Genomic DNA, 23,644 nt, shown 5'->3' with positions numbered 1-23,644 from the left:
GGACAGGGGAGATGCTTATAGTCCTATGACCAGATCTCAGCCTCTTGACCTTGTCCCCTGAATTATGGATGTCACAGGTGCTGCTTGGCATTTTTTTCCCTTCTGTGGGGCAGGATGGCTGGAGGAGGCCGGAGCGGGCTGGAGCTGGGTATTACCTTTCCCCAGACCTGTTAGACTCTGATAAAACCCCAGCACTTTAGACTTTGAAAATAGTTTCCCCCAAGGACAGGCCTTGTTAAGAGCAGGATGCTCTGGCATGTTTCAAAATGGCCCTTCTACGCCCCCCCCAACCCCCCGTTGGAAAGACGAGGGGAGTTCCTCTACATTCCTGGGAGGGGGCCTTGGTAGAACTGGAGGTGAAACTCAAACACAGGACCCTTCCCCATAACTGGTCTCCCTGGGTTCTCAACTCTCAGACGTGTCCTCGCTGAGTCTCCAGCAGGTTGTCAGCTACACGTCTGGTTTTCCTGCCTCAGTACGGGTTCTCTTAGAGTTTTCTGCTCGAGATTGCTATTCTATTGCTGGGATTCTCTGTATCCGCCTATCTGTCCCACCAGTTTGGGGGCAGTGGTCTGCCCTGTGACCTCACTTTCTGATCCAGGAAAAGTCATTGATCTATTTTTACTTTTAGTTCAGCTTTCTGTTAGGACATGGGGGTGACATCTAAGCGTTTTACACGCCCGACTGGCTCCATCTATTTTTAAAATGCGTTTTCAGGATATACGACTGGAGTTGGGTAGGGCGCCAGCCACATACACCAGGTTTGAACCCAGCCTGGGCCTGCTTAAAACAACAATGACCACTGCAACAAAAAAAATAGCCGGGTGTTATGGGTACCTGTAGTCTCAGCTACTTGGGAGGCTGAGGCAAGAGAATTGCTTGAGCCCAAGAGTTTGAGGTTTCTGTGAGCTGTGATGGCATGGCCCTCTACCTAGGACAACAGCTTGAGACTGTCTCCAAAAAAAAGTCATTAGCTGTTCCAGATGAACAGAGCTCCTAAGCAGCTCGCATTTTTTCAGTGAATACTGAACGGATAACTCCTGAGTGCCTAGGAAGTTGTTACCCTTTTGCTTCTAAAGGTAAGAAGTCTTATTCATACTAGAAAAAATTGGGAATTATCTCACTGAAGTGTGGGAGCTTTTCTAATCGGGCGGGGGGGTAAGGAGGTATAACTGGTTTTTATTTGAGAAGGTGGCTGGAGAAAGTGCTGTCCTGTTGGCAGGGTCCAACAGGAATTCGTGCCATGTGACTTCAGCGGCAGGGCTCCCACGGGGGTGGCCCTCTTCCTTCCTGCTCTCCTGAGTCCCAGGCCTGGTCGCCCACCCACCACCCTTCACCGCTTTCTCAGCTTCCTTCCTATCTCTCTCCTTTCTCTGTTGCTTGCCAAGGCCTGCCTTTCCTCCTGGACACCGTCCCATCCTCTTGCCCGGATTCCTTACCCATTGTTTCCTAGTCTCATTTTTTTGCTTCACTGCTGTCTCAAATAATTTTTTTATAGTATACTTAACTTCTTGCCTCCTTCCAACAAATGTGTTCAGGCCTGCCAGCTCTGTTCCTATGCTAATTAAACCCCTGTCGTGTGTACTTCTCCCACTCCTGACCAGTTGTGGGCCCTTGGATAAGTTACCTGCATTCTCTAAGCCTCTGTAAGATGGGAACATAATTTCAAGATTGTTTATGAGCATGAAGGAAAACAACGCATAGCCCTTAATACGGGCCTGAGGCATAATAACCATAGCGCGGTGGGGCTCAGGCTTCCCACGAACGGAAGGGGGAAGTTACTGTCGCTGCTGTTTCCTCCCTATCTGCTGTTGCTTCCAGTTCTCCCTGCTGCTCTCACCCTTTCTAGCAAATCCCCTTAAGAAATCAGTGTTTCTCAACGTTTGTTTTTTTTTTTTGGTATTCTAAGACAGTCTTGCTCTGTGCCTGGGTAGGGTGCTGTAGCGTCGTAGTTCACAGCAACCTCAAACTCTTAGGTTCAGCCATCCTCTTCTCTCAGCCTCCTGAGCAGCCGGGACTGCAGGGGCCCACAACTATGCCCTGCTAGTCTATTTGTAGTAGAGAATGGGGTCTTGCTCTTGGTCAGGCTGGTCTCGAACGCCTGAGCTCAAGTGATCCACCTGCCTTAGCCTCCCAGAGTGCTGGGATTGCAGGCATGAGCCACTGTGCCCAGCCAACTTTTTTTTTCCTTATCACATAAGGTGATAAATTTAATGAATTTAACTGTGACGTTCTCTCCCTGTTTCTGGACATCCTTACCCTTGGTCTCTAACCCCTCTCGCCTGCCTGCCTGCTGCTGCTCATGTGGCCCACCCTGTCACCCTTCCTGTCCTACTCACCTACAGAGGGGGACTCAGCACCTGCGTGTGGAGATGCTGGGACTGGGTACCAGGAAGGGGGAGATACACCTAATTCTACCTGGGGAGCTGACAGCAGAGTGCAGGGGGCAGGAGGAACACAGCCCAGGGGAGGCCTGGGAGAGGGTGACCTGAAGCTGCCCAGGCCGGGTGGAAGGCAGTGTGTATAGCAGGGCAACCCCATGGGATGGGAGGAAGCCCAGACCTTAAAGGTGGGGCAGTGATGCCATTCTCCCTAATGACTTTTGTTTTACCATAATTTTAATACCACCTTAAAAGTAACAAGTGCGGGCGCCTGTGGCTTGGAGTGGGGTGCCTGCCCCATATGCTGGAGGTGGTGGGTTCAGACCTGGTCTCGGCCAAAAATTGCAAAAACAACAAACAAGTACAGCTCTTGAGAAACTGCAGTTCTGGGGAAGAGGCCCTGGGGGCAGGCTGCTCAGGCCAGCGGCTGTGTGAGATCCCAGGTCTGGCAGAGCAGAGCTGGCTAGAGACGGGGGTGGGGGCAGAGCCCAGATGGCCTGGCCCACAGGGCAGGGGAGCCCCCGATGGTTTTAAGCAGGTGCTTCCTCGTGCCTCGGATCTGTCTGTCTTTGTTTAACTTGCACGGGTCTCCCTCCGACAATACTGATTTCTTGCCCTGTGTCCTCCTGGACTCACCTGTTCCTCTGCAGGGGGCTTCCCACTTCTGCCCTGTGGCAGCCACAGCACCAGCCAGCTTGGCACCTTCACATCAGTTTGTTCCTATGGTCACCTGGGCTTGAAGCCTTAGAATGATGGGACGCTTGTCTGTGAGCAGGGCTGATAGCTGGGCCTGTCTTCTGGCGCCACCCAGGTGCATCCAGGCATCTGCCCCCCCCCACTTGTCCCCTCCATCCCTGCCTGGTAGCTACTATTCACTGAGTTAAGAACAGTGATGGTTCTTAAAATGCCCCTTCTCATTTAACCCTCACAGCAATTCCATAACATTATACAGTCTTCCTCATTCAACAGAGAGGGAAAGTAAGGCTTGAACAGCAAAGGTATTTTGTCCAAATTCACATAGTTAAATGTCCAAATTGGGGAAACCTGTGAGATGATACTCCCCATATCGTGCTTTACACGTAGACCACTGAGCTAGGACCCAAACTGGTCCCTCCTGGCCACTCTAGCCATCCCCAATCCTGCTGAGTTCAACTTCTCTATGATACAAATGTGACGGTTGATATACAACCCTCATGTCACCCTCTTACTAAAGAATCCTCATTCATAGGCCCCCTGTGCTGACAGCCAGCCCCCCTCAGGCCAGAATTCCCTGCAGAGAACCTGCCTATGATTCCTTGGGACCCTCTATTTAAACAACAGCTTAATTATAGGATAAACAAGGAGAAATATTTCTTGGAAAAGGGTAGTGTTTTCCTGGAATTAGGGTGGCATCCTTTTGCCAAAACATGTTCAAGCGGGAAGTGTCATGACATCAGGTGCCTGATGGGAGAGGGAGGCTTCCTTGGACACGTGTGTGCTGATGACGTGTGTAATGAAGCTGTTAAGGTCAGGAAGCTGACAGTTCCACCACGGTCTGGGGCTCTAACTGGCTAGAATGGCCTTCATCTTGTTTTGGTCAGGGTAGCTGGAAGCAAAATTGCGACTTGCCTAAGTTAAGCAACTCCCGGGCTGCCTGAGGATGCCTGTGGGTTCTCAGCCCCATGAAGTTCTGAGGGCCGGTGTCTCGGCCTCTCCAGGGCCTCTATCTTGATGGCAAGACAAGAATGAGTAGAAAAACAATTTTAGAACTTACGAGTTAAAAGTTAGCTGATAAAATGCAAATCAGAAAAGTATAATAATCTAGGTGGGAATGAGCCAGGGGTTAAATGAAATGCAGTGAGCTAAGGAGGAACATTAACTGCCCTGTTTCTGTGGATCTCAGCAGAACGTCAGCCATTAAGCAATTGATGCCGCCACTCTGCGCTCTACCCGCACAACCCTGATGATCATAGCACCTCTCAGAGAGGACGTGTAAGCAGCGAATGAACGCGGATTTATTGAGAGCTTTCTGCATGTCAGATACTCGGAGTTTTGCAGGGAAACAAGATTGACATGAGGCATATGGGAAAGTGCGAACGTGCGGAGTATGTGGTAAAATAATCAATGGTGCTTGTTGTTAGAGAACTGTACACCCAGGTTCAGAAACTTGTGAACCAGAGGCAGCCGAGGGAGGGGTGTAGATGTGTAGGCCTCAGGAACAAGCATCCCGAGTGGACCAGTCTCAGCAAGGAATGCCATCCCTGCAAAGAAAGGCCGGCTTTTCCCTGCAGTCGGGAGAGTCACTCATGGGGCTTTTCCCACGGCGCCACTGTTATGTGGCCTGCAGACACTGAGAAGGGCGTAGTACGTTTTACGGGGCAGATAAACGGAGGTCTTGTCAGGGTTAGTGTTCATCTTGGGCACATGGAAGGCATGTTTTTCTAAATGGGTCACATGTTAAATTGTGAACATGCATTTTGTAAGAATTAACAGTGGTCATAAGGGCTGGGGAGATAGAAGAGCCGGTTGTCCAGGGTTTTATTAAATTCCGAATTTTCTCTGCACGTCTGAGTACTCGTGTGAGCCCGGCTCCCGTGTGTTTGCACAGTGGGAGTCGGTGTCCTCACCCTTCCTGGGTCTGCTTTTGCATCTGACCTTGGTTTGTGCTGCCCTTTCCCTGCACTCTCACCCTCCACATCCTTCTCCTTGTAATGCCAAACCCCTCGCTGACAAGTGGCCCTTGGTTTAACGTCATCCAAATGGTACTTGGGCTATTTCCAGTGTCTCACAGTTAGGAACACATTTGCTATGAACAGCGTGTCCAGACAGCTTCGTCAGCAACTTATTAAACACCTTCTGGCCTGGGACTCTCTGCCAGGGTCTTTGAACTGACACAACTCATTAAATTAAGAGTCCTAAGAACTGGCATTCAGGATTTCCTGAGAGCCTCTATTTGGCTCATTTTGTTTTTCTGCATACATTTAATCAGAGATGGATGAAGACCCTATTGAGGGCCACAGCACGTACCAGGCACTGGTGAGCAACATAGGAAAGGGGTCCCTGAGCCCTGGTGTAGGCGGCAGTTAGAAACGAGACAAGAGCAGTGACAGAAGCCATCGCCGTGGTCTGCCGTCCCGTAGGCACAGTGTCCCACAGACTGCTGGGTGGGTCATGGACCCATAGTCTGCACCAAATGTCTGGAAATGGCACCGTGTAACTACTTCAACTACACATGACAGGGCTGGGGAAGTCCAAGTTGTAAATATTAAAAAGCAATAGTTTTTGTGATTCCAAAATTAGGCCAACACAGTGATAGCATTTACCACTTCATGGGGTATAGTGAAAAGTCCAAGGGCTGCAAATTCACAGGGTTCTGGATTCGAATCCTAACTCAGCCACTCGCAGACTTGGTTTTAGGAAGACTGTTTAAACCTTGTGAACCTTAGTCTTTGTCTCTAAAATGGGTACAGTATGTCTCTGCTCAGCATTGTCCCCAGTGCGGAGCCTGGCCTAGCAGGTGGGGTCAGGGAGTGACAGACGGTGGGGTAGGTGGGTGGACACGGCAGGAGCTCTGATTAAGACCAAGATCCTCTGTACTAAGTAACAGATATGGCTGGGAGCTTGCTAAGTGGGTGTTCTCACCTCTCAGAGGAGACCAAACTAAGAAGCTATGAGTCTAAAGTAAGAAAAGCTAACTGTGGCCCTAGAAGTAGGGTGGTTTCACTGCATCTTTGGAAAGTCAGGAGGGGCCACTGCCCTTCTCCCTGTGAGCTGCCTCAGTGGTATGTAAATTGAGACACGCTTTGTCTCAAAGCTGACTGTCAGCACAGTGTTGTCATAGTTGCCCCAGTCCCATCCTCACTGCCAGTTTCACAGCTGAGGACCTGTGAAGAAGCGGATGCCTTTCTCAGCACCTCCTCAGCACCAGCCCCAGATAGGGGCTCCACTCAGACAAAACTGGGTTCTGCCAGGGAGATGCTTGGCTGTCTAGTGTGTGGACGACTGTAGTGTCTGTCGGCCACATCTGCACACGAGTAAATAGGAAGGAAAAGGCAAGTGTCAGACAATGGGACGCAATTGATTCATGGGACCTCGTTATCAGCATCAAGGGATTTGGAATTTGCAAGCCCCTAATTGGTGTGTTAAGATTCTGTTGGTTTTAAGCTGAACAGAAATGTTTTTTTGTGGCTATCTGTCTCTTGGTTGTATTTGTGAATTTATTCCCCTCCCACCCCTAGTTTGAATGACAGGCGTGAAGGAGTTCAAAAAGATTCCTCCCGTGGTCAGCACAAGGCCTCTGCAAAGCTGCAGCCCTGACTAGTCTCAAACGCTTTGCTGAACTGGCCAAGAATTGGTATCTTCCCCGACCACGCTGAGCAGGAGGTGGGGCGTGAACGCAAAACAGTGTTTGAGGGAGGCAGGGGCCAGGAGGGGGCTTGGCTGTGAAGCTTTGCAAAAGAGAACAGGGATCTGGGGGTTGCCCAGCATGCCACCAGTGTGCAGTTTGTGGTGGCTCTGCCCCTCTCCGCAGTTGGACAGGAAGAGAAGAAGCCACTTGGACAGCCCGGGAGGGATGTGAAGACTGCAGGGAGTTAAGTCCAGGGTTCAGCTGCACACCATGTTCTAGGAATCCAGAGTTGTGGTTTAAAACAAAAAATTCTGAGTGAAGTTGGATGGCCAAAAGCTTAAAAATTGGTATCTACTTGAGTCCTGGTTTTAGACAAGCCGTTCAACTTAAAGTCCTAACTGATCAGGTGTGTGATGTCTATGACACGGAATCCGAACTTTTAAGCTTTAAAGAAATAGGCCTGTAAATCAGAGTTCACCAGGACCGGCCTGTGCCTTCACATTGGTTGGTGAGGAGGTGAAAGGGCAGAACTGGTGGTCGCTGTCACTATTTTCTGTCTTTGCTCTTTTAGAATTTGGCCTGATCCTTGAACTGTGCTACTTCTGACTTGTTTCTCAAGTAACTAGACACAGTGAGTTTTGTTTTTATGTTAGAATTCCTAAATCTTCTATCTAAAGACTCCAGAAAGATTATGCTTTAAGAACAGGAGAAAAGACACAACAGATAAATGCCTGTTGACTGAATTCTCTGAGGCTGAGAGTTGCTAAAGGGACCAAGTCACGGGACGATGGAGTTCACTGAGGGAGAGAGCAGCCCTGGCAGTCCCCGTGGGGTGGTGTCCATGGCCACCCTGGGACGGGGCCCAGGGAGGCTGGGAGAATGGCTGTCCCCTGGAGGCTGACACCACAGGCCTGGTGCATCATGGTAAATGGGCTCATTCATGAGGGAAGACACTGCTTTTCTAAGAATCACCCGGTGTTGGCCAAGCAGCCAGAGAACCCAAATGGGAGGACACTCCGGGCAGGAGGGATCTGTGCTTCCTTCTGGGTCCCCCCTGAGGAGTTTTCTTAACATCCCACAGTGTTTTCTGTGGCGGCCGGGCTCGAATGGCGTGCACCCCTACGCCCCTTCAGCACAGCGTGCACCCATACAACAGAAGTACTATAGCCAACCAGGGGACGGAGCAGGGGCGGTGAACGCTGGGCCGGGCATATTCGGAGATGACTGAAAGGAACGCTGCCAGACAGGGCAAATGGTGTCTCTAATCCTTTAATTCTATGAGCATTTTCTTAAGGTAAGAAATGTTTGTGGCTTTAATAAGACAAACGACATGCCAGGTGTTTAGTGAAATTCCGGGTAGCTGTGAGTTGTACACTTTGAAACGTGCTCAGGGCAGACAGCCTGCAGGGAGGCGCGTGTGGTTTCAGAATCAGACATTAGCTTATGGTTCACTTGAAAAGAGAATATTTTCATGGTATAGATATTAGAAAATCAAATGTGTTTGCTGTTTCTAGGCAGTTGAGAATATGTGTTCATTCGGTGACCAAGAGCATGTCTCTGGTCCATCCCTCATCCGCCAGTTGCCTCTGGCTCCGGGTGCAGTGGGGGATGAGAAGCTTTTTCTCATGGTGTTGGCCTTCCGGTGAAGGAGGGGGCTGGAGGTTCAGAAGACAGAAAAGCGTGCCAGGGACAGTTAACAGGGAGGACAAGGCCGAGCAGGGAACAGGAAGGACAGAGGCCTTTCCTGGGGAGTCAGACCTAAAAGAAGCTCAGACAGGAGAAGGTTGGTGTCAGGGCCCAAGAGGGGGCTGCTGGGTGTATTTGAAAAGTTGGGGGGGCTATTTGGCTGGTCAGAATGAGCCAGGCCAGCCTTGTAGAGCCTGGCTGACCAATGGGTTGATTCCGTGCATTAAGGATTTCTAGAAGCGAGGTAACTCACACTGCCTGTTAGACGAGGCCTTTGTGGGTCGGGAGCCAGCGTGAAACCTGGCGCTCACACTCACAGACCTGTCAGCCCTCAGGCCCAGATGCTGCCATCTGCATGGATGGGATTGGATACATAGAGACCAGATAGGATTCTGGAGATTTCTAAGGGAGCAGGGCTAAGAAGATTTGCTGATGGGCTGGTTGGATTTGCGGTTGGTGAGAATGGAGCCAAAGATGAATGAGGATTTGGGCTTGAACAGGGCACAGGTGGTAATGTCCCACTGATGCCACTGATGTCCATGTGGGCCACCGAGGGGGGAGCAGTGTGGGGCAATGATTAAGAATGTGGATGTGGCTTTTTTTCAGCTTTTGACTTAGAAGGCCATGGTGTAACTTGTTTCAGTCATCGCAAATCTGGTCTACCTGACACCAGCTGCCTCCACCATGTGCCCGAGTTTGACCCCAACAAGTGCAAAGTTGTGTACCCGAGGTGCACCAGTGCCAAAGTCGGTGCCACATCTGCTCTGGTCCCCAAGATTAGCCCCTGGGGTTTGTCTCCAAGAGAGGTTGGTGATGACATTGCTAAGACAATGGCAATTGTCTTCCAGTTGGTGACTGGAAGGGTCTGAGCCTCACAGTGAAACTGACCATCCAGAAGAGACCAGCCAGGCTGAACTGGTTCCTTCTGCCTCTGCCCTGATCAGCAAGGCCCTCAAGGAACCACCAGGAGACAAGCAGAGAAACATTCAACACAACATAAGTACCATTTTGGATTGTCAACATTGCCAGACAGATGGGGACCAGCCTTTAGCCAGAGAACTCTCTGGAACCATTAGAACCTGGGGATAGCCCAGTCTGTAGATGTAGATGTAGATGGCCATGATGACCTCAACAATTAATATTTCAATAAAGGACCATTTGACACCTCCCCTCAAATGTGATTGGGGCATTAAGTCTGAGATGCCTAATAAAGTGACCCAGGGAGATGCCAGGAAGTTGGTCAGTGAGTCAGGAGTTCAGAGAAGGCCAGCGCTGGAGATTTGAGAGTCATCAGATGTGGGGAAGAGGGAGGCTGAGACTATGCCAGCCTCCCAAGGCCAGGGAAGGGCACCTGCTTATGGAGGGTAAGGATTTTGTGATTATCAAAAATGTATGTGAATTTTGAAAGGGTAAGACTCTTACCTCATCGGTATCCACTGTGGATGTAATCGTTGAATTAAGATGGATGTATTCTCAGGAACAGAAGCTACTTTTGACAGAAGAAAACCAGAATTAGCTGTGCCGTCACCCTTCCCCCGAGCCACTGAATGTTTCCGTTATACACATGTACACCCAGACCTTGTATTTCCATTCATTGAAAACCTAGGTTGTGCCAATAAAGCAGATCCTCGAGGGAAGGAAAGCAGCAAATACACGGCAAAGTGTGGCCTACGCAGTTAAGAGACCTCCACGTTGTCAGTGCAGACGGTTAATCAAATGAATAATGGGAGACCCTGAGGAGAAGGGCTGGACTTGCAAGTGGCTGGCACCAGCTGGAACCTGGTCAGGTGCCCTGAGTTGCCCTTTCAGTGATACAGTGAACGGACATTTTCCTTGACTCCAGGTTTTTTGTTTTGGGTGGTTTCCTGGTGCAGTGTTATATGCTCATATACCTCCCCAAGTGGTTAGCACCTTGTGTGGTTGAGAATGTATATAAATCAGAAAGGTCTGTGAGAATGGTGGCAGGGTGCAAACTAAAATTAGAGGTAATTTACCCCTTCAAGGAAGCAATTGGTGCGTGTAAGAGCAGGTGGGTGGTGCAGGGTAAGCTGGATTTTTTTCAGAGTTGTCATCTTCCTGTTGAATTGTGGCTTTGAGTGGATTCATGTTGAACAGTTTTGTTTTTAATAAGCCATTTATCACTTAATGACTCAGGAAAAGACAATTCCTTTGCTAACTTTTTTTTTTTTTTTTTTTTTTTTTAAGACAATCCGTGTCCTGGGTAGAGTGCCATGGCATTAACTCACAGCAACCTCAAACTCTTGGGTTCAAATAACCCTCTTGCCTTCAGCCTCCTCTGAGTAGCTGGGACTACGGGCACTTGTTCAGTTTTTCTACTTGGAGTAGAGACTGGGATCTCGGCTCTTGTTCAGGGTGGTTTGGAACTCCTGAGTTCAAGTGATCCTCCTGCCTTGACCCCCCAGAGTGTTAAGATTACAGGCACGAGCCTTGGTTCCTGACCTCTGATTGGTTTTTAATGGCAAAAAATATTCAATGCTCAGCCATGTTTTGGTGGCTGTCATTGCATAAACTATGCAATGGAATCAAATCCTCAAAACTGGAGGGGGGGGGACGTTTCTGAGGAGCACACCTGTGTCTCCTGTGTGAACACGTGGTCTTGGAGTCCACAGCCCCCCTGAGGAGTCCTTCCAGTATGAGGCTGGGGAAGCAAGCACGTCCACACCCGAAGTCTGGGTGGAGGCAAACCCTGCAGGTCTTGTTCCTCTGCCCCTGTGCTGCCTCCTCCTCCAACTGCCCTGATTCTGTGCCGAAGACATAATCTGAGCATCTCTGCAGTGATTCTATCTGTGTGTCTCAAAGTTGCCCTCAAAAGGAGAGAGATGATTAGAGAACTAAAGCTCATGGCCAGTGATTATCTTCAACGTATATCAAAATCTCAGTTACTAAGAATGTGCTGATAAAACCAGGATTTCTAGAGGAAAACATAATTGTGACACTACCAGTGAAGACTGTTTTCCTTTAGAAAGTTTAGTTTTAATAACTTCAAGCATGGTTAGATTTTGACGTATGTATTCATTGAAATCTAAAGTGTTGGCTCGTCATTTTTTTTTTTTTTATCAGAGATTCTAAGGCCCATCTTCATTCATTCCTGTCAGTATTCTCCCCACATGGCTTTAAGCCTGGGTAAGGTTTGCTGAGCTCTCGGGAGGAGGAAGCCTTTAAATCGGGACTTTACTCTGGGCCCTCGGTGCCTCCTAGTTTGATCTTTCCTCATCTTCTGACTGAAGGCCGATCACCTGTTTTACTCACTACCGTGTTGGAAGGAAAGGACTCCTCCTGAAGAGCTTTGCTTGCCTGTAGCAGAAGACAGGTGTACAGCAGTTTGAGGTTCCCACAGCCTTAATCAGTGCCCTGTGACAAAGGCACAAGTGTGTGGGTGGCCTTCATCTCATCCGCAATCCTTAGTCTTTCTGCACTTTTGTGTTACTTAATTTTCCACTATCAGTCTGTATAAAGGTTGGTCAGTCACCCTCCACCTGTCAAATATTGCCATAAAGTAACGTCCTGTAGTGACTGTGTGTTGGAAACTGGTTTCTAGTGTGTTCTGTCTTCTACACCTTAACTCTGCTGAACAGTAGGAACGGGAGCCACTGCAGTCCCTGGTTTGCAAAGATACGTGCGAATGTTTACTGCTCTGTGTTAGGAGGTTGTTTTAGGAAGACTTCCAGTATCAAAAGTCAAAGTGGAAATATATTTGGTTAACTCTTAGAAAATGACAAAATTAAGTTTGGACCACCCTTCTTGCTATCTGCTGTTTAGGACAGATAGTCACCACTAGGCCCTCCGCCAGACCTTTGCTTTGCAAGTATTGTTGAAAATGAATTATCGAAAATGACACAGGAGCCCCTGGGAAGCCCCTGAGTTATTCCAGAGGATCCTATACAGCTTGAAAGGCCCAGATTAGCCTGATGAAGATCATTTCACTTTGCACCAGAACCTGCACAAGAACCTGGGTCATGAGCCCTCCTGGCCACTCAGGTGCTTTGTAAACTGAGTAGTATGACCAACCATTTTGGCTTCTGTGACACGGAGGGGATTGCTGGGACATGGGACATCCTTTGGGACTTCAAGTTTTAGTGGGAAGATGAGTTGGTTCCCTAGGCAGAAGCAGGATCAATTAACAGGAAGAAACATAAATACACACCGTGTTTGAAAACCAACTTATAAGATGGAGATAATCCTGACTTCCCGCTTGCTGTCCCCTCTGTCAGGCTGGGAGCCGGCCCTTGGCTTTATCCTTGGCGTTAGTACCGGCATTGATGAGGTGGTGGCCTTGGGACCATCTGTCATCTTGCCCCCTGAAGCTCTGTCACCTAAGAGGGCTGCAGCTACTCCCTCTATCAGTGCTTGCTCCTGTGTGATGGAAGATGCTAGAGACGTGGATCCCCTGCGCCTCCCTGCAGTCCCCTGCTTTAGGCTCAGCTTGACCACAGAGCCATCCTCCAACCTGGAGCTCTGCCCCAGCACGCTGAGCTCTTTGGAGCCCACAGGGCTCTTCCTCCCAAGGCTTTGCAGGAGCTGTCTCCTCCTCCTCACGCCGCCACCTTTCCTGTCCCAGTTAACCTTGGTCATTATGTGTTTTGTTACTTTTCGACTCCCTGGTCGGGAATCGAACTCCAGTCTCCCACACGAGGATTCTTCACGTTTTAGCTTCAACACTGCTTCCTCCCAGAAGCTTTCCCCAGCGACAGGCACATCGCGAGTCAGAAGCACGTGAGCAGGGTGGTGAAGAGCTGGCGAGGTTATAGACCCCTTCACCTGTGGCCTTGCTCTGTGGCTGCCCATCACTGTCCTTCACACTAGAACATTCTCGAAAGAGCCACATGCTCTCCAGGGATCACCATCTGGTTTAGATAGGTCCTGGTTATTAAGGCATTGAGTGTGTAATAAAAATACACACGAAATAACCCTAATTGCCAAGGGTTATGGAAATATCAGTGCGGAGACGGAGCCTGAGTGCCGTGCAGGCTGGGCACATGCTGTCATGCTCATTTGTATATCTATATATTTGTATATCCACATAAAATATTTCCACTGTGACAAGTACTTCAGTAAAATATGAAGAATCCTCCCCAGTTCTGAAGATCTGATGACTCACAGGCTGTGCTGAAGCCAGTTGTGAATTTTGGATGTTTTCATTTCATAATTTGATACAGATTATTTTTCTCACCCTAGTTAACATTAATCATTTCCTGTAAATTTTCCTGATATTAGGAAACAGATGTCCCATATTTTTATCTGAGTCTTTCCCGCATGCTGACCGTGGCTCGTGTGTTCTGGGGGCATGTGTACACAGTGGATTTTTGAGGAATGAGTTATCAGACTTTGCAAATAAAAGCATAACAGATATATCTGCGGAATTATACAGATCTGTTCAAGGTTGGAAACATTTTGGACGTTCTGTTTAGTATTGTTTAGCTAATGCTGACTTCTGGTTTATGAGTACATTAGAGCTGCCTCGTGAAAGGAAGCTTGTCAAAGTAAGGGATGGGATGGCACGGCAGAGCCCAGTCAGGGCAGCCGGAGGGGAATGTTCTTATTTTAACAAAACTGTGTAAACCACCTCCCCATTATTGAGTGCTCTTGTGTACAAAGCAAGGTGCCAGGCAATTTTAGAGGTATAAAGAAGGCAAACTTTGGGGGGCTACCCATCCAGTATGAGAAGTGCTGCATATTCTGAAATACCTGTAATAAAAATGGGAGAAATTGGAAGGGGGGGAGGGACTTGGTGTGTGCCACACCTTTTGGTGGCAAGACACGATTGTAAGAGGGACTTTACCTAACAAATGCAATTATTGTAACCTGGTTTCTTATACTCTCAATGAATCCCCAACAGTTAAAAAAATGGGAGAAATTAAATACCTGTGATAAAAGGGAGGAAGTTAGAAAATGTTGAAGGAAAGAGTGGTTTCAATGAACCACTTGGGAGAAGAAGTGGTATTTGCACCAGGTAAAATAATGAAACAAAACTTAGAGCTAATTTATTTTGCCTCATAATGGCCACCCTTTTGCATTTTTCCTTTTTTTATTAAATCCTAGCTATGTACATTAATGCAATCATGGGGTACAATGTGCTGGTTTTATATACCATTTGAAATAAAACTGGTTAACATAGCCTTCACCACGTTTTCTTATTGCGTTCAGACATTTATTCTCTACACTTAGTAGATCTAACTTGTACCCTTGTAAAATGCACCGTAGGTGTGATCTCACCAATTACCCTCTCCCCTCCCATCCTCCCCCCTTCTCTCTCCCCTTTCCCCTTCTTCTTGGGCTATAGTTGGGTTATAGCTTTCATATGAAAGCTGTAACTTGGTTTCATAGTAGGGCTGTGTAATTGGATACTTTTTCTTCCATTCTTGAGATACTTTGCTAAGAAGAATATGTTCCAGCTCCATCCATGTAAACATGAAAGACGTAAAGTCTCCATCTTTCTTTAAGGCTGCATAATATTCCATGGTGTACATATACCACAATTTATTGATCCATTCATGGGTCGATAGGCACTTGGGCTTCTTTCATGACTTAGAAACTATGAATTGGGCTGCAATAAACATTCTGGTGCAAATATCTTTATTATAATGTGATTTTTGGTCTTCTGGGTATATACCTAGTAGAGGAATTGTAGGATCAAATGGCAGGTCTATTTTTAGATCCCTAAGTGATCTCCAAACATCTTTCCAAAAGGAACGTATTAGTTTGCATTCCCACCAGCAGTGTAGAAGTGTGCCCTTTTCTCCACATCCAGGCCGACATCTCTGGTTTGGGGATTTTGTGAAGTGGGCTAATCTTACTGAAGTTAAATGATATCTCAAAGTGGTTTTGACTTGCATTTCTCTGATTAAGGATGATGAGCATTTTTTCATGTGTCTGTAGGCCGTGTACCTGTCTTCAGGTAAGTTTCTTTTCAAGTCCCTTGCCCAGCCTGAGATGAGATCACGTGTTCTTTTCTTATACGTTTGAGTTCTCTGTGGATTCCGGTTATTAAACCTTTGTTGGGGACATAACCTGCAAATATCTTCTCTCATTCTGAGGGCTGTCTGCTTTACTTTGTTTTTGGCTGTGTAGAAGCTTTTTATTTTGATCAAATTCCAGTAATGTATTTTGGTGTTGCTTCAATTGCCCGGGGTGGGGGGGGGGGGTCTTCCTCATAATATATTCGACCAGGCCGTATTTCAAGTGTTTTCCCTGCACTTTCTTCTAGAAATTTTAGAGTTTCGTGTCTTAAGATTAAATCTGTAATCTAGTAAGAGTCTTAGTTAATGGTGAAAGGTGTGGGTCCAGTTTCAGTCTTCTATAGGTCACCAGCCTGTTCACCCAGCACCATTTGTTAAGTAGGGAATCTTTTCTCCACTGAATGTTTTTAATTGGCTTGTCAAATGACGATAAGTGTCTGGGTTCATCTCTTGGTTCTCTATTCTGTTCCAGACAGCTACCTCTGTTTTTATGCCAATACCATACAGTTCCCTGATGCATTTTTTATGTTAGCCATTGTTCTGATGGATTTGCAAAGACTGAATGTTTCTTGGGAGCCCCCACTGTGGTCGTGGTTGGTTCTGATGCTCTGTGTAAAGGCTTCCAGTAGGAAATGATACAGAAGGGGTGGTTTGAATAGCAGTAATCCATCGTGCACAAAATATACCACCCTGTTTTTACCTCACAAGCTTCCTTTCACAAGGGGTCGCATGGCTTAGAAGGAGGGACTTAGTCTCTGGTTGTGCCCAACTCCAGGATTCGGTAACCCTACATCTCCTGTCTGATCTGATCTTGTTATACTTCCTGTATAACACAAGTTGCTGTGAAGATCAACATGGTTATAAATGGACTTTGAGAAACGGTCAAAAGCCAAGCATTTTGCCAAGAAGCAATATCATAACTCAGAAGGTTTATACAAAATATGGCTGTTGCATATTCGTTTTTAAAGGCTATATAAATGAAAATCTTAATTACAAAAGTCTTAGGAATATTTTGCAGCAAACATATTAATTGTTGATTATCACGTACTATAAAGAACTCGAATTCCTAAGAAAAATGTCAAGATTCTACTATATGAATGACCAACGAATATAACCTTCTCAAAGTAACAAACCATTAATCAGAAAATGTTCACCTTCACTAAGAAATGCAAAATAGAACAGCATTTAGTTATGTATAAAACATCAAGATCTCAGAAACTGTTAGTTTGGTATTGTATGTTAGTAACATCCCCTTTAAAAGCAAAAAAGATTGTTCAGAATCGAAGGACGCTAGAGAAGTAAGGAATGAGAGAACGGAGGTGGGAGGACGGTCCATGTAGTCAGATTTTTTTTTTTTTTTTTTTTTTTTTTTGCAGTTTTTGGCCAGGGCTGGGTTTGAACCCACCACCTCAGGCATATGGGGCCGGCGCCTTACTCCTTTGAGCCACAGGTGCCACCCATGTAGTCAGATTTTTAATGGACTTAAATACCCAGCAGAGGGGAGTTGTTTAGTAGACGTGGCTTTTCAGCATGAAGGACTTAGGAATGTATGTGTAGAAATACAAAAATCTTTACAATTTAAAGTAAAACTTAAATAACCATCATTCATAGGGTTTTTCCTTGTATCACTTTGCTTAACGTTTTCCCTTTTTATCCTTACGGCAAATCTAGGCAAAAGGCATTATTAGTCCCATTTTATTTTTCCTGAATTTCCCATTTCAGGAAATTGAGGTTTAGAGATCAAATTGTCTAAGGACTCGCCACTCAGTTGAGAATCTAATGTTCAAACCCAGATCTTTCAGAGTCCAATGCCTTTGCTAGGTTTAATACCAATGGCAGATAAACTACAGCCATCGTTGTGTAAAAGAGCATGTCTGTCAAGGGTAACAGGCAACAGTAAACGGCATGGGGTGGTGTGGACATGGGTACATTCCAGAGACACTATCCTTTTAAAACTGCCATTGTCCTTCCACCAGAAAAATGGGGAAATGTCAAGTGTTACATTTTAGTTTACTGTACACTCTGACCTTTTAATAAGGTATGACAAAAATAGGAATCCATGTGTATTTTTTAAATTTCAATGTTGGCTTTGGTATTATCTGCAAACTAGTTGAGGACATACATCACCAGCTCCTTAATTAAAAACACAATTTTATGCCTACAGAAGCTTTCTGTGGGTTAGGATGGTGACCAGGTAGAGGAGTGTCTCTAGAAGAACAGCCTGGACTAGTTTTCCTGGCCGGGGACCAGTGCCACTGTGGAGACTTGGTTAAAGTAGGCCGGTGCACCTCACACAGGGTATGCGGGTCCCTAGGATGAAGCCCTCACACAAGGGGACAAACTGTCAGCCCTTTGCTCCCTACACTTTCACCTTTGGAGCTCAAGACTCACCGTGTGATTTTTTTTTTTTTTTTTTTTTTTTTTCTTTTCCTTATCTATAGTCTTACTTTATAACACTGGTGGCCCTGCCAGCATCTAATGACCACTGATGTCTCTGTGATGCACTTAAAGTGGAGGGAAAATTTCTTTCCCTCAACCTTTGTGAAGCATTTGCCTTTTATCCCCACGGTAGGGTCCTTTGTGTGTGTCTAAGGCCCTTTTACATCTGTTTTGCTATTTTTGAGATAACATCACATCAGAATTTGCAAGTGAAAACACAGTGTTAGCCACGCCTTTCCCTACAGTAGCTGGCTGTGGCTACTGGACCTCTTGCAGTGTGGCTCAAACTGGGGAAGTGAGTTTGCAATTGTCTCATTTAAAAATACTCACACGTCAAGTGATGACTGCATTAGAAATCACAGCTCTAGATTTCTTGCCGAGACCTTGGGTGTGCTGTCACACAGGTGTGTTAATCACTCAGGTCCATGTGCAAAGTGAAAGGCAGCTGATGAACTTCTCAGGTTTGACCAAGTCTGGCAGGGTTTGAGTTTCTTTTCCCTCTGAAGCTGAACAAGAGTAGGAGGTGATTGTCCCCCTTGTTACTGGTTAGATTTAAAAGGTGAAGTTGAAAGCTTGCTTTGGTAAAGTGCATGTTGGGAGACTCTCTGTACTAGTGTTTTTATTTGGCCCAGGTTTATAGCCCCGCTTCCTGTCCTCCTAGTGCTAATCTAGCATTTTCCTCTGTGCCTTTATTGAGCACCTAGTGTATATACTAAGCACCTCACTGGTCCCAGAGAGACAGAGCTGAGTTAGACACATTCTCAGCTTTCAGGGATTCTGCAGAAAGCTGACAGAGAGCAGTGTGTGGAAATCTAAAATATGGGGCTACTTAAAGGGAAGGGCGCAGAGTTCCCAGGGGAGACTGGTGTGGTGTGGCTGTTGCGTGCAGGCCTTGGAGCTGGTGGTCTGGGTTCACAATTTGGCCCTGCCACTTACAACTCGTATGACCTTGGCCTGACTTAACCGCTATGCCTCAGCTTGCTCAACTGCTAAATGGAATAATAAAAGAATCTACCGCCTGGGATTACTAACTAAAATGATTATAAAATCCAACTTTTATTGTCAGTGATAGTCATGCCATTATAACAGCATTTCAGTCAATAGATCACATATAGGATGGTGGTCCCAGAAGATGCTGTGTTCTAACTATACCTTTTCTGTGTTTGGGTAAGTTTAGACGCACAGCTACTGGCTGTTGTTACAGTTGCCGGGAGTACTCAGCACGGGGATGTGTGCTGTGTAGGTTGGTAGCCTGGGTGTGCAGTAGGCTGTACGCTGGGCTGTGTCCGTGCACTCTGATCACACAGTCACAAAACGTCCTGTCGACACATTTCTCAGAACATATTCCCGCTGTAAAGAGCTGCCTGACTGCAGCCAGACCTAACTGCCAGTGGGATTGAGCGAACACCAGCAGAGTTGTCCCAAAGCCACTCCGTGGAGTTTACCAGGCCCTCCCAGAGGCAGCAACTTTTTTTTTTTAATCAAAGAAATTTATTTGCATGTAAATAAACAGGTTCTTTTGTAATGTTTTTTGGGGAAAAAAATCCCGCAACAGATTTTGTCTACTTTCAAAAAAATGAAAAATCCCAAAGTATTTACAGAACAGCAATATGCACAGAAAATCAAATTTGAAAGATTTTTTTTAAAAAAAGACCTGTCCCAACTGTTCCTGATGTACATCTTTAAAGTCAAAATTTAAAGCTCAGCTCTTATAGTTCAGCATGTTTCCCAATCTACTTTTGAGATGTTAAGTACTTCCTGCCCCCACCCCCCAAAAATGTCAACTCAAGGATAAAAACAAAAGTAGGGGAGGGAAAAAAGCCCAAAAAATGAGATTGCCTAGGAATTATGAAAAACGTTTCCTACACTGACATCTACTTTAGATGACTCAATTGTGGATACTGTATAATTCACTGGCTCCCTGAAAGGGTTTCTTTTGAGATGATATTGTTGCAGTAAATTTTCAGACCTAGGCCCTGAAGAAGGAAAATCATTCCAAGAGTCACCAACCTCCAACTTGGTTTTGGCAATTATATCCTGCTTTGCTCTACCCACCCCATACCTTAAAATACTTGTTTTAAGACATTGATTTTTGAATCTGAAATCTTCATGTACATCAAAGCAGGCTTTGACCAAGAACCCCTAACATGAAGCCAAAAGACAGAAGAGTCAGGTCAAATTAAGAATACCAAGACACCAGCAGCAGAAGATAGGTGGAAGTTGACTTCATGTCCTTGCCGTCTTTTGAAACAGGAGAAAGAGTACGCCTAGACGGGAGGGAGGTGTTGCACGCCGGGTTCATTCTGCCTCTTCTCCACCACCCTGTGGAGAAATGCAATGCTCCCTGGTTCTCAGGCAGGGTGAAGTAGTTTAGCCCCGGCTTCCTGTTAATCAAGTTCAGATGCTGGGTCAGTGTGTGGGGTGTGCCCATTGACAATTCAGGGGCTTATGAGGCAGCAACTTCTGCCCTGAAACGTGAAGTCAGCAGATGCTGTCGGGGAAGAACATGTTTGGCAGGAAGAATGATCTACAAGGGCGCAGGTGTGAGGGGCGCCCTCTGGCAGCCGCCTTGGGGAGAGGGCCTTGGGGAGGGGGCTGAAAAGCTGGACTGACTCCTAAAGCTGGAGGAAACCGGGGGAGGTTTCCAGTAGGTTCGGGGCTGGTGTGGAGCCTGGGCAGCTCCAGAGCAATCCCTGGACCCACCAGGCAGGCCCCCTCCAGTGGCCACGGCCCAGCCTCCTGCCGTCTGACTTGGGCAAGAAGCAAGCGTATGGACCTGTTTTGCTCACTGGGTGCGATTTCTTTGGGGGCTGTGGATTAACAAAGCCAAAGTGTGTGTTTTCCTAACTCCTCCACGTGATTCTAACTCCCAATCCCGCTGAAACAGAGACGCTTCAGCTTACCCTATGAAAATCTGACAGCAGTAAGCCCTTCCCTTAGAAAAAAATCACAAAAGCAAGACTCTCCATCGATCCTCACACTGACCTCCCTTCCTGGGGCTCCCACATGCTTTTCCTGCTCCCTTTTCAAACTGTTCTAATTTAATTATCCGGCGCATTCAGTAACTCTCCCATCTGCCGTCACCATTATCATCTAACCCTGTTATCAGCGCAGGCTCGGCCCATTTGAGGGTTATAATTAAAACTGAAAGTAATTATCTTATTTTGAGCTGTTCAAATTTGAGAGGATAGCGTCTAAGATCCTGGGCTCTCAAGGCAGATGGCGTGGATTTGAATTCCACTGTCTCTCAGCCCCAGGGAACAGACATGACCTCTCTGCCTCAGTTGCCTTGTCATGAAATGAGGATGGTGGTATATTCAGGTCCCATGAGGATCAACTGAGGTCCCAGGGAAGTGCCCAGAACAGTTCCTGCACACGGTCAGCACCATGCACACACTTGCTATCCCCATGCACACACTTGCTATCCACATTGTTTATATGATGTCATGAAATGGGATGAAGATGGATTACTGGGAGAAGAAAAATAGGTACCTAAGATCTCCATGGGTGTTTGATTTTGGATACTTGCCAATAACTGAAGGCCCAGAAAAAGATTCCCTAGACCTGTGGTGTCCTGTTTGGTAGCCACTGGCCACGTGTAGCTTTTATCGTCTTGAAACGTGGCCGGCTTAAGTTCAGGTACCCAGATCTGGAAGCTTTAGTATAAAAAAAAGTGAAATATCTCACAAATAATTTTTATATTGATTACATGTTGAAATGATCTGCATAAATTAGGTTAACTATATTAAAATTAATGTGTTACCTGTTTCTTTACTTTTTAAATGGGGCTACTAGGACTTTTTTTTTTTTTTTTCTTGTAGAGACAGAGTCTCACTTTATGGCCTTCTGTAGAGTGCCGTGGCCTCACACAGGTCACAGCAACCTCCAACTCCTGGGCTTAAGCGATTCTCTTGCCTCAGCCTCCCGAGTAGCTGGGACTACACAATGCCCGGCTATTTTTTGGTTGCAGTTTGGCCGGGGCCGGGCTTGAACCCGCCACCCTCGGTATACGGGGCTGGCGCCTTACCGACTGAGCCACAGGCGCCACCCCCGGCTACTAGGACTTTTTAAAAATTATTTTCCAGGCCAGGTGCAGTGGCTCATGCCTGTAATCCCAGCACTGTGGGAAGCTGGGGCAAGTGGATTGCTTGAGCTCAGGAGTTTGAGACCAGCCTGATCCAAGAGAGACCCCATCTACTAAAAGTTGAAAAAACTAGCTGGGCATTATGGCGGGCGGCTGTAGTCCTAAGCTACTCAGGAGGCTGAGGCAAGAGGATCACTTGAACTCAGGCGTTTGAGGGTGCTGTGAGCTGTGATGATGCCACATACTCTACTCAGGACGATGGAGGGAAACTGTCTCAAAATAAAAATTGTTCTCCATTTATTTTTGTAAGCGTGGGGTGCAAGTACAGTTTTGCTACATTGATCAGTGGTGGTGAAGTCGGTACTTTTTTTTTTTTTTTTTTTTTTTTTTCCTTTTTCACTTTATGGCCCTTGGTAGAGTGCTGTGGCATCACACAGCTCACAGCAACCTCCAACTCCTGGGCTTAAGCCATTCTCTTGCCTCAGCCTCCCGAGTAGCTGGGACTACAGGCGCCCGCCACAACGCCCGGCTATTTTTTTTGGTTGCAGTTCAGCCGGGGCTGGGTTTGAACCCACCACCCTCAGTATATAGGGCCAGCGCCCCACCTACTGAGCCACAGGCGCCGCCCTGAAGTCGGTACTTTCATACGAACATCACTAGAGCAACCCAGGACCCACTGGGCAGCCTCCCTCCTCTACCCTGTCTGGGAGGCTCCATGTTTTCTCTCTCACTGCTTCCGTGCCTCCCGATCACCTCCTGCTTGTGAGAAATGAGGTCTGTCTGTGTTCTGAGTCGTGTCACTGAAGATAATGGCCTTCAGTTCCATCCTTGTCCCTGCCAACGATGGGCTTTGATTTTTGTCTGTGGCTGGATAGTCCTCAGTCGTGGGTATTCACATTTTCTTTATCCAGTCCTGTGATGGACACTTAGGTTCCACATCTTTGCTATTGTGACTAAAAATTCAATAAATGTGTAAGTGCAGGTATCATTTTTACCTATGGATCTCTTTGGATAGATACCCAGAGGTCGGATTGCTGGATCGTATGGTCGTTGTATTTTTAGTTCTTTGCAAAACCTGCCCGCTGTTTTCCATAGAGCTTGCCCTAATTTACATTCCCACCAACAGTGCTAAGAGTTCCTCTTCTCAGCCTCCCTCACCAACATCTATTTTTTCTTTTCAGTAGCCATTCTGATTGGTGTAAGATTATGTCTCATTGTGGTTTAATTTGCATTTCTCTGATTAGTGAGATTGAACATTTTTCATATGCCGTTGTCCATTTCTTGTCTCTTGAAAAATGTCAATTCATGTCCTTAACCCACTTTTTCATGGGGCTGTTTTTTGTTGTTGAGTTTGTGTTCCTTGTCGATTCTGGATGTTGGGCCCCCATTAGATGTGTAGTTTGACGTATTTTCTCCCATTCAGCAGGTCTACTTGCTCTGCGGATCCCCTTTGCTTTGTGAAGTTTGTAGTTAAGACTTTGTGTTGCCTGTGATTTTTGAGGTCTCAGTCATGTCCAAAAGAGATTCCTGCAGTTTTTCTCTAATGTTTTTAGAGTTTCAGGTCTGATATTCAAATCTTTAATCCATCTAGAGTTGATTTTTGTGCATGGTAAGAGACAGGGCCTGGGTTTTGCTCTTCACGTGGCAATCCTTCTTTCCTAGAATCACTTACTGAGAAAGATGTCCTTTCCCCAATGTCTGTTCCTGTTGGTTTTGTCACATCAGGTGGATGTGTGTGGTTTTGTCTCTG

General features: G+C 46.6%; 1 protein-coding gene across 20 annotated transcripts in view; it reads left to right on the top strand.

Moving 5' to 3' along the window:
- The window catches only part of GNG12 (G protein subunit gamma 12), a 122,817-nt gene that overhangs the window by 27,389 nt on the left and 71,784 nt on the right, over positions 1-23,644 (top strand). The gene's annotated exons all lie outside the window — the stretch shown is intronic.

The sequence above is a fragment of the Nycticebus coucang genome, chromosome 5 (genome assembly GCF_027406575.1).
Source record: "Nycticebus coucang isolate mNycCou1 chromosome 5, mNycCou1.pri, whole genome shotgun sequence".
Classification (NCBI taxonomy): Eukaryota; Metazoa; Chordata; class Mammalia; order Primates; family Lorisidae; genus Nycticebus; species Nycticebus coucang.
The sequence above is the reverse complement of the archived record's forward strand: the minus strand, read 5'-3'. Positions and strand labels throughout refer to the sequence as shown.